We start from the raw sequence: 10,609 nt of genomic DNA, 5'->3' as shown, positions 1-10,609 counted from the left end.
GAGTCGTTCCTTCAAACTCTCAGAATTTTTCTGGTGTTCTTGAAGAGTTGAAGGAGATGCGAAAGGAGATTCAACAAATAAATGCTTTTGTGTATAAGACTCATGAGATTTAGAAGGCCCTGGTTCGACAACATCAGCCGAGAAGGTTTATTGATATAAACTCCTACCTTAATGAACCTTATGTCCCAATGGTTGTTGACGACAAGGAGTTTGGGGCCGATAAAGAATTCTTCAAAGGTCTTATTGCCTAGTAAATCTTCTATTTTCTTGTTTTTGTTAGAAGAATAACTAGAGTTTGGAATAGCCATTATTGTGATTACACATAGCTATGTCCAACGTTTTCATCTTCATGTTTTTAGATTTATTGGTTTAAATTATAAATTTGTTTGGAAGATGATTTTTGCAGTATTAATCTTTATGGTTTTATATATTGCAGTATTGTTATGGGATTTGTGTGTTTACGTCTGTGAAATATGATTGTCCCATACCTTGTCAATAGTAAAGTCTTTCGTAAGTCGGTATGCATGTATTGATACAAGAATGAATGGAATTTTGACAAATACAAAAGTTAAGCCTATTATGTCAATTATTGGTGGAATATAGGTTAAAATCTTTTGTTTGCAAGGATTATGTCTATTGAATGTCGTTATGCGAATAGTGACGGAAAATAGAATGAATCCTTGTGTATTTCGCATTATTGCTCTTCTCTGATCCATATTTTATGTATTACTGTGAGGCTCAGTAATGTGTCTTATGTTGAGCACTAAAATGACCAAGTTGATTATTCTTATGATTAGTTTTGTTGTTGTTCCGTGAGGTACTTTATGTCGAGTATTTTCAACTAAATTAATCATCGTGTTTGGTTATTTAGTTGTTGCTCAGTAAATTTTCTTATGATGAGTATGACCAATTAAATTGATTACTTTTCTGATTAGTTTGGTCGTGCATTTCGATTAGATTAATTATGGGTTCTCTTGTGATTAATCTAATTGTATATTTTTGAGTCTCCATAAGTTCACTTATGTTTGAGCATTCTTCGATTAAATTAATCAAGGGTTTTCTTGTGGATGGTTTAATTGAATATTTTGGATTCAAATTCATACTTGTATGTGATTTTTTATGTCCAAAGAAATCCTTTTTTTCTTTCGAAATTAAGGTTGCTCTTGTTGTTCTTTCGGGATTGACATTTTATGGGGGAAGAGTTCTTATTTGAACTTGTGCTTAATTGCCAAATCTTTGTGGGGAGTGCGGCTGTGGAATATTATAGGGGTCATCTCGCATCTTTACAAACTCCTTGATGAATGCATTTAGCTTCGGCTTTATGATTGCATCTAAATAAGATGATATATTTTTGCTTTCTTTTGGTCAAGAAATGTCTATTTCAGAAATTTTATTAGGATCCCGTTCTGGTACCTTTGCCAATTTTATTGACAAAGTGGGGGAATATGTAGTTTACGCTACAAATACATACGGTTTTCGGATCATTATGTAAGGGGGAGTGGTTTCCATGTGAGATGGAGTATTTACTAAGGGGGAGTCATACATATCACTATAGTATTGTTGTTGAAGTTATACAATCGAACTTTGACGTTGTGTAATGATACTATGACACTGTATAACAATGATTGAGAACTCTTGTTTTCTCATTGTTATAGCTACGGATTTTCAACAACGATGATGCTAAACTTACAACCTTTGGGATCATTGGAGTACTTGGAAGTGACGAAGATTTCGAGTAATGTTGAAGATTAGGCGTATGGAATAGGAGCTACAAAAGTTAATTTTTTTCCATATGTATTGATAGTTTTGTCACTAAAATTGACAAAGGGGGAGATTGTTAGAGCATTGCTCGGTCGACCTCGCATGCGTTGCTATCTCAAGCATGTTTGTTAATGTTAGTAATCAAAACTATAAGTCTTGATTTCTAGTCTACCATAGCTAAGGTCTCGGACTAGGATAGAAAGTGTAGTTGAGCTCAAGAACTCCATGGCAATCATCATACAAGAAGAAAGACTACTCAAGGAACCGGTGGATCTTCATCGACTAAAAGGTATGTGGAGACTTGAACTTATCTATCACTCAAAAGTCTATTTATCTCCTATCCTGAGACAAAAGTCGTTTTGCTATATAGACTTAGATTATACTTAAAAGCGGGGGTCTAACAACCACACTCAATATTTCGCTTAGCAATCTGTATGGACAAACTCCAATATACTTAAAAGCGGGGGTCTAACAACCACACTCAATAGTGTCCTGCTGGGATCAGAGGCGTAGGAGTACAACTGTACCTTGAATTAGTGGGAGACTGATTGGGGTTCAACTATAGTCCAGTACGAAGTTAGCTTGGAGTAGGCTAGTGTCTGTAGCGGCTTAATACAGTGTGTATTCTATCTGGACTAGGTCCCGGGGTTTTTCTGCATTTGCGGTTTCCTCGTTAACAAAATTTCTGGTGTCTGTGTTGTTTCATTTTCCGCATTATATTGTTTATCTTTATAATTGAAATAATACAGGTTGTGCGTTAAAGTTTAATCGACTAGAGATCTGACCTTGTGGTTGTTGATTTCATTGATTAACACTTGGAAATTGGTCTTTGGTACCGTCCAAGTTATTCCTTGTATTTGGTAAAGACTCGCTACTGTTTTTAGCTTGAGTAAAAATCAAATCAAGAGAGAGATATTAACTCCTTGAGATACTTTTATCTAGATTGAGTATGACTTTCTAGTTGATTCTCTAGCAAAGTATTTCGGAGTTAGTCCATACAGATTGCTAAGCGAAATATTGGGTGGTGTTGTTAGACCCCCGTTTTTTCAATTGGTATCAGAGAAGGAAAACACGTTTAAAGACCTCAAAAGTTTGTGTTTCTAGCGATCTGACTATATGGACAGTAGTGCTATCTCAATAAATGCACCACCAGATCCAGGGATTTCAAAATTCTCTTCCATGACTGATTTAATAAAATCTGTAGAAGAAATTCTATCTAGACCTCCACCAGGTTTAAAATCCCTTGAAGTGTTTTCAGGGCTTGAAAAGAAGCTTGAGATCTTATCTTTTGATGTTGAGTTATACCTCCATAAAGAGCAAAAATCTCTTGACAGGCTAAATCAAGTTATGATGAATAATATTCATGTTCAGGTTGATATTGATTTACTAATCAGTGAGAGCAATGCTCCTCCTCTGCGTAATCCAATCAGTTGTGATAAACTAAACGAATTACAAGAGAAGTTTAAATCTCAGTCATCTGAGTGTATCAGCTCAAAGCATGAATTGATTCGTTGCTCAATTCCTGATACTTCCTATCAAGATAGTAGTATTGTATTCTTTTATGAAGAATCTAGGACGTCTCCTTTTATCAAAAGAGTTTCCCTTCACAGTATTAAAAACTATCTGCAGAAACTGTTTTTTATAAGTTAGAAAACAAGAAACCGGAAACACAAATCTCTTTGGGTTCTCTTGAAGTTCTTTGATAGACTTATAAAAACAGTTCCTTGGGTGTTTCTCAACACTACAAGATTTGAGAGTTGTTGGAAAGAAACTCTTTCTTGGTGCCATGGTGAGCAAGACATTGTTCACCTCAACATAACTTGTTTGTGTTGAAAGTGAATCCTCACCAAGAAATGCCCTGCTATGTATACGATGAGGGAAGCACAACAACTGGGGCGCACAGATTATATTCCGTAAGGCTGTAGAACTCAATTGGACTTTTCTAAAAAGGTACGTCTATAAACTTGAGCAAGTTTTATGTTTTTATTACTTTTTTGAGTACTTATAATGATCCATGTACCTTGATTATCGTTCATTTCTACCTAACTTGATCTGTGTTTAAGGTTCTTAAATGTTTAGGTTTGAATACATTAGTTCAGGATGTTTGGACTTCATGGTACACATACCAAGTATGCATAACATCATTTAAAATCAAAATCCAAGGGTTTAAGTTCGCAAACCCAGTCTGCAAACTGGAAAATTCGTTTGCAAACCCGTGTGCATACTTGCCTGTAGACGTCGATATTCGGTAAAAATGTTCTGGCCGTAACTTCTTCGTCCGAACTCGGATTGACCTCATTCTTTTTTGCACTCTCTTCCTCTTTGAATTCCCTTTAAAATGGAGATGAAAAACCTTGAATTTGGATGAGTTAAGATTGGTATTTGTCCTATCTCTTGTTTTTGAGTGTTTTGCTCCATTTCGTCACTTGTTCCACTTCTCTTGGAATTGGGCAATTGGATTCTTGAAGTACTACTCTTCTAAGCTAATTTGTAGATTTTATAAGAATGTTGTTGGTGAATCACAAAGAAGGGAGTTCAAGAATGGGCAGTAGTACGCATTACTATGGAATTCTTGAATGTTAACAAAAAAAAAATTTTTTACTAGGTCAAAATGGTTTATTGAAGCAAAAAAACGTAATTACAAGAATTACAAAAAGGGAGGCTCGAGGCCTCCCCACCCCCATAAACCAAAGGGGCAAACAAAATAGCACTAAAAGCTTATAAAATAAGCTTTTAAACACAAATAAATAACTAAAAAAGGAAAACTAGAAACATTAAAACCGTCTGCGCCCCTTAGTTCCCACTCTAAAATTCCTCTTCTTTGGTATAAGCCCAGCAATTATTTGTGTCAAGTCAGGATCATCGTAATGCCCGTTGTATTCATCTTCATAAACATCATCTTCATAATCATCTTCATCCGAAGCATAGTTACCGCCAGGAACAAGCTTAATAGGAGATTGTTTCTTACTAGAAGATTGATCCTTATTTTTAACTTTCATTCTATCCAATAAATCCTTTTTTTCCTTGTAAAAATCTTGTCTGTAGTTGTACTGCTAATGAACTTAGCACGAACTTCCTCATTCTCAATTGTACTTGCCTCTTCAAGCTCCTCTTTGGTTAAAATATTTTCCAAATCAAAGTAACTTCCAGAAGTTTCCATCTCTAGAGCTAAAAGAGAAACCTCACGTGGAGATTTCAATGCGTCCAAACGAGCACGGAAATCAGCTGATTGTTTCTTTAAAACCGGCTCAATCCCTGGCTGCAAAACACCAAGCCCATCTGTTTGATTTGGACCTGCCTTCTCAAAACTGGACTCGCCAGCAATAAGCGGACTAGAATCCTTGGATCTAGCCTTCCTAGCCACTTTCTTTGCTTCCTTTCTAGCTATAATGTCCACATCAACTTCGCCCCAGTCCTTAGAACCAATGCTACCATCCGAATCCTCAATATTCTCTTCTATTTCTTTTTCCTCCCCATTCTCACTATCCCCCTTAATAGTCTCGGTATCAAGGCCTAACTCGCTGGTAAGAACATCAAAAGTATTACAATTTACAACCAACTCAGAACAAAATACATCGTTCACAATTGGAGTAAATTTAAAAGGCGGGCCCTTATTCTTAGTTCCAACTTGCTGCCATTCGTTTGTAGCTTGTATATTCACGGACCTTGACTGAGTTTTATTCTCAGAATTCTTTTGAGATACGGACCCTTGGTGATACAACACTGACACGGAATCAGAAATAGCTGCGGACTGAGCTTCCTTACCAGTTTTAGACTTTTGCTTGGTCACGGAATCTGTTATGGCTTGAGTTTCCACATGTTGCAAAACTACTGTACCATCCTTGTTTACAGTTTTAGAAATTCTACGAGCATCAAGATCCTCATGTACAGCAATAGCGTTTTTACATTTAGTCAAATTCATCTGAGATTCACGAAACTGAACTTCAAAGTTTGCAAGATCTTTCTTCAATTGTTCAGCAATTTTTGAAGCATTAGAAATATTTGGAATAGGATCATCGCCTGCAAAATCAGTCACCAGCAAACTGTTAACTGAACCCGCATGCGCTGCATGGGCATTAGCAGTATTATCACGAACATCTGTAGCAGCTGCATTACTATCTTTGTTCTGGTTATCTAAAGCAAATTGTTTATCAACAGAAGTAGCGAGAGAGGCTTGAGAATCCCCAACAACATCAGTAGAACGTTCAGCTAAAACTGGGATAACTGGAGTTTGTTTCCCCTTGTTTTTATCTGCCGCAACTTTTCATTCCATGCCAGGAGGATTATCATTCCTTATTCTAGGAATTTTCTCAACTTCAGCCAACTGAAGTTGATTATTTTTTGCTTTACGACTTGAATTCTTTCTACAATCTTCATCACATGTCCAATAATGGAGCACTTTGTACCAAAACTTGGGATGCTTATGTATATCCATATATTGCCAGAATTCTATTCCATTGGCTTTTAGCAATATTCTTTCAGGGATGTGCTTTGAAAAATAAATATCAATAAGAACTGAAGCAAAATAACCATATTCCAACCTTAGGGTTTTATCATCAACTACAATTGGAATGCCAAAGCTCTTACCAATTGATAATAACGATTTTTCAGTCCATAACTCCATTGGTAATTCAGGAAACATTACCCATACAGCTGCATGAGAAGTACGCTGTTTATTTGGATTAAAACTAGGATACCAATCTTGTAGTTGAAGAACTTGATTTTTTTACCACGGCTTTAGGACCATTACGAATCCTCTCCTTGTCTGCTGCCATTGATAACATAATAATGAAGAACCCTTTGCGCATAGGTAGAAACTTAATATCATGTCCAAGTTTCCATTGTTCAACAAGAGAATGTTTAACCTCAGGAAACTTCATTCCCGTGAAATCCAGACGAGCTATGAAGCTATGTTGAAAGGATTTACAACCTTCCTGGAAGAAATCCAAAGGGAATTCCAAAGCTGGTTCTCCCTCTTTCAGAGTTGGATTTGGAAGGGAGGAGAGATCAATAACCGTAGGGTTTAGGGTTTTCTTACCCTTAAGAATATCCGCAAAAGAACTATAAACCCCAACAAGTTTGTTCGCACCAAAAGATATGGATGGAGACGTAACATCCTTGTTATTAAAAACTGAAACATGTTGTTCTCCCTTTGCTGATCATCCAAAGATGATCAAACAAGGGAGAAATCTAGGAAAAAAGCTAAAAACCCTAAAAGCTCAAGCAAATCGCCAGAGCACTTAGGAGAGAGAAAATATTCCCAAATATGCTCGAAAGGAAAAGAATACTTGGGAACTATGGTGCATGGTCGTTAATGACTTTGTATGATCTTCTTTGTTAATGAAATCTTTTTATACGCCTTTGGTAGTTATTCTTGGTATAAATTCGGGCGAAAAAGATTGATTCTACCCTCTAAGGACAAATCATCTTGTATGTGCATTACGAGCTTGTCTTGATGCCTAGGAAACTTCTTATGAGAATTTATTCTTGTTTTTGAAGGATTACTAGAGTTTGGAATAGCAATTATTGTGATTACACATAGCTATGTCCAACGATTTCATCTTCATGTTTTTAGGTTTTTAAATTCTAAAAATATTTGCAGGATGATGTTATTGCAGTATTAATCTGTTTAATTTTGAAGTATTGCAATATTTTTATGGGATATGTATTGTTTGCGTCAGTGAACTTGAAGGTCCCATATGTTGTCAAAAGTAAAGACGTTCATAAATTGGTATTCGTATTGATGAAAGAACGAATGGACTTTTGACAATTACAAAAGTTATACCTATGCAATCATTTATTTGATGGAAAATAGGGTAAAATCTTTTGTGTGACAAGGATAAAGTCTATTATGTCATTATGCATATAGTGATGGGAAAATATAATAGATCCTTGTATGTATTCCATAGTAATGATCGTCACTGATCCATATCTTATGTATTACTGTGAGGCTCCTTAATGTGTCTTATGTCGAGCACGATACAACTAAGTTGATTACTCTGTGATTAGCTTTGTTGGTTGTTCCTTAAGGTACTTTATGTCGAGCATCTTTGAAGTAAATTAATCATCTTGGTTGGTTATTTAGTTATTTGCTCCGAAAGTCTTCTTTTGTCGAGCAAAACAATTGACAATTAAATTGATTACTTCTGTGATTAGTTTGGTTTTGTTTTCCAATTAGATTAATTATAGGTTCTCTTGCAATTAGTCTAGTTGAGTATTCATATATTCCACAAGTCCTTGTGTTGAGTATATGAACGGCTATACTTATCATGTTCTATTGGCTGATGTAGTCGTATATTCCGTAAGGTTTTCCTTATGTTGAGTATGTGAACGATTAAGTTAGTCATCTCCGTATGATTACCTTAGTCGTAGCTCCGTAATTTTACTTATATTGAGCACAATCAATTAAATTGATCACTTTTATGGTTTTTATTTAGTTGTGTATTCCAATTAAATTAATCATGGGTTTACTTGTGATTAATTTGATTGAGTTTTGGATATAGAAAATCATTTCCATGATTTTTGGTGTCCAATTAAAAAATCCTTCTTTTCTTTCGAAATTAAGGTCGCTCTTGTTGTTCTTTCGGGAATGACATCAAATTGGGGAGAGTTCTTTTAACTTGTGCTTAATGGTAATATCTTGCGGGGTGTGCGGCTGTGGAATTTTATAGGGGTTATCTTGTATCTTACAACTCCTAGATGAATGCATTTAGCTTCGGCTTTATGATTTCATCTAAATTAAGTTGGTATGTATTTTTCTTTTAGTCTATGAAATGTCTCTTGTGGAAATTTCATTATGATCCCGTTCTTTTACCTTTGCCAATTTTATTGACAAAAAGGGGGAGAAATAATGTAGTTCACACTACAAATACATATGGTTTTCGGATCATTGTGTAAGGGGGAGTGGTTTCCATGATCGAGATGGAGTATTGACTAAGAGGGAGATACATATCACCATAGTATTGTTGTTAAAGTCGTGATGCAATTGGACTTTGATGTTACATAATGATACTATGACACTGTATAATAATGATAGAGAATCTCGATTTCTCTCATTGTTATAACTACGGATCTTCAACAACGGTGGTGCTAAACTTACAACCTTTGGGATCATTGGAGTACATGGAAGGACAAAGATTTCAAGGAACGTTGAAGATTAGGCTATGAAATAGGAGCCACTAAATTTTATCTTTTTTGTATTCCATATGTATTAATAGTTTTGTCACTAAAATTGACAAAGGGGGAGATTGTTAAAGCATAGCTCGGTCGACCTCGCATGCGTTGCTATATCAAGCATGTTTGTCAATGTTAGTGATCAAAACTATGATTCTTGATTTCTAGTTTACAAAGCTTAGTCTCGGACTAGGATAGAAAAGTGTAGTTGAGCTCAAGGACTTCATGGCGATTCATCATACAACGACGAAGATCTAATCAAGGAACCGTGGAACTTCATCAACAAAAAGGTATGTGGAGACTTGAACTTATCTATCACTCAAAAGTCTATCTATTCTATCTCCTACTTCTTATGAGACAAAAAGTCGTATGCTATATAGACTGGATCATACACATTTGAAATTTCGAGCTGAGTATTCACTACTTATCTTTTTCTCGAAATCGTGTGTTGGTAAAGCGTTTCGCTTTGATCAAGTTTATCTTCACCTAGTGACGAAAGTCATGAAAAGTTTCAATTACTTTGAGAATTGCTCTGACGTGAAACACTCTGTGAATAACGGCTATATAACGTCCTCTGAGAATGTCTCAATGATTGGAATGAGAGTTTAGATTACATAACCATGTATTCCTTAATCTGAAGTTTTCGAACTTTGTTGATTGAGAGAAACCGGAGGAATTGGCTTTGCCCAGTCCGCGAACTGACGGAAGTTCTCTTGCCGAGAATTTCTGCTGGGATTTTCCAAAAACTCGTTTGTGTGTTTAGTCCGCGAACTCAATCCGCGAACCTAATCCGCGAACTGGAGGAAGTCTCTTTGCCGAGATTTTCTGCTGAGTTTGGAAAACTCTGTCGATTGCCTTAAGTCCGCGAACTTGTTTGTGAGCTTAAGTGGTTATGATCTAAAGATGTGCTCTGAACATGAAACTTAAATTACTAAGGAATGCTTTTGTTTATGGGTGAAAACTATTCCTGCCGAATTCGGTAATTTGGGGTGTGTGGATGAGGAATGAATCTAAACCCTAAACAAATGCACTGCGCGGGAGTGCTTTGTGATTCTAGAAATCAATCTGTACAATTCTGGCCTAAACCAAGAAATGGCCGTTCCAGACTTGCTTCGGTCACAAAGTGAAGGAGATGGGGATGATCTTAGGGAGGGAAGTGAAGAAGGTGTTGAGATTGTGAAGGTGTTGGCTATGTATGACTTGTATCAGAAAGCTGAACTGGCTTGCAGAATGTAAGCTATCAGTTTCGGTGTTTGAATACGGTTGTATCAACACTTGCTTCTGTTGTCTTGTCCTGTTGGAAAATAGGGAAGAGAACCTATTTATACAAGTCATTGAACCTAACCCACGTCTCTCATGGGAAGTGGAGAAAGTGGAGTGATGGAGTAGTGGAGTTGCGTGTGTTAGTGTTACACGATCAGTCTTGCCCACTTCTCCCATCATCACTAACCGTCCATGACTTCCTGACACGTTCTTGTGATGGCGCGTTGTGCGCTGCACGCTGTAAACCGCCAGACCAATACCCAGTATGTATCCCTCAGTTTGTGACATGATTTATGTCTCGAGTGTGTGGATCGCGGGACCCACAGAAAGTAGCATGTGATGTTAGATTAAATAACTAAGTTATTTAGGAAGTCGATACTTGTGAAGTATCGTGTGTATTCTATGCAGGTAA

The sequence above is a fragment of the Papaver somniferum genome, chromosome 1 (assembly GCF_003573695.1).
Source record: "Papaver somniferum cultivar HN1 chromosome 1, ASM357369v1, whole genome shotgun sequence".
NCBI lineage: Eukaryota > Viridiplantae > Streptophyta > Magnoliopsida > Ranunculales > Papaveraceae > Papaver > Papaver somniferum.
This window is presented reverse-complemented; position numbering follows the sequence as displayed.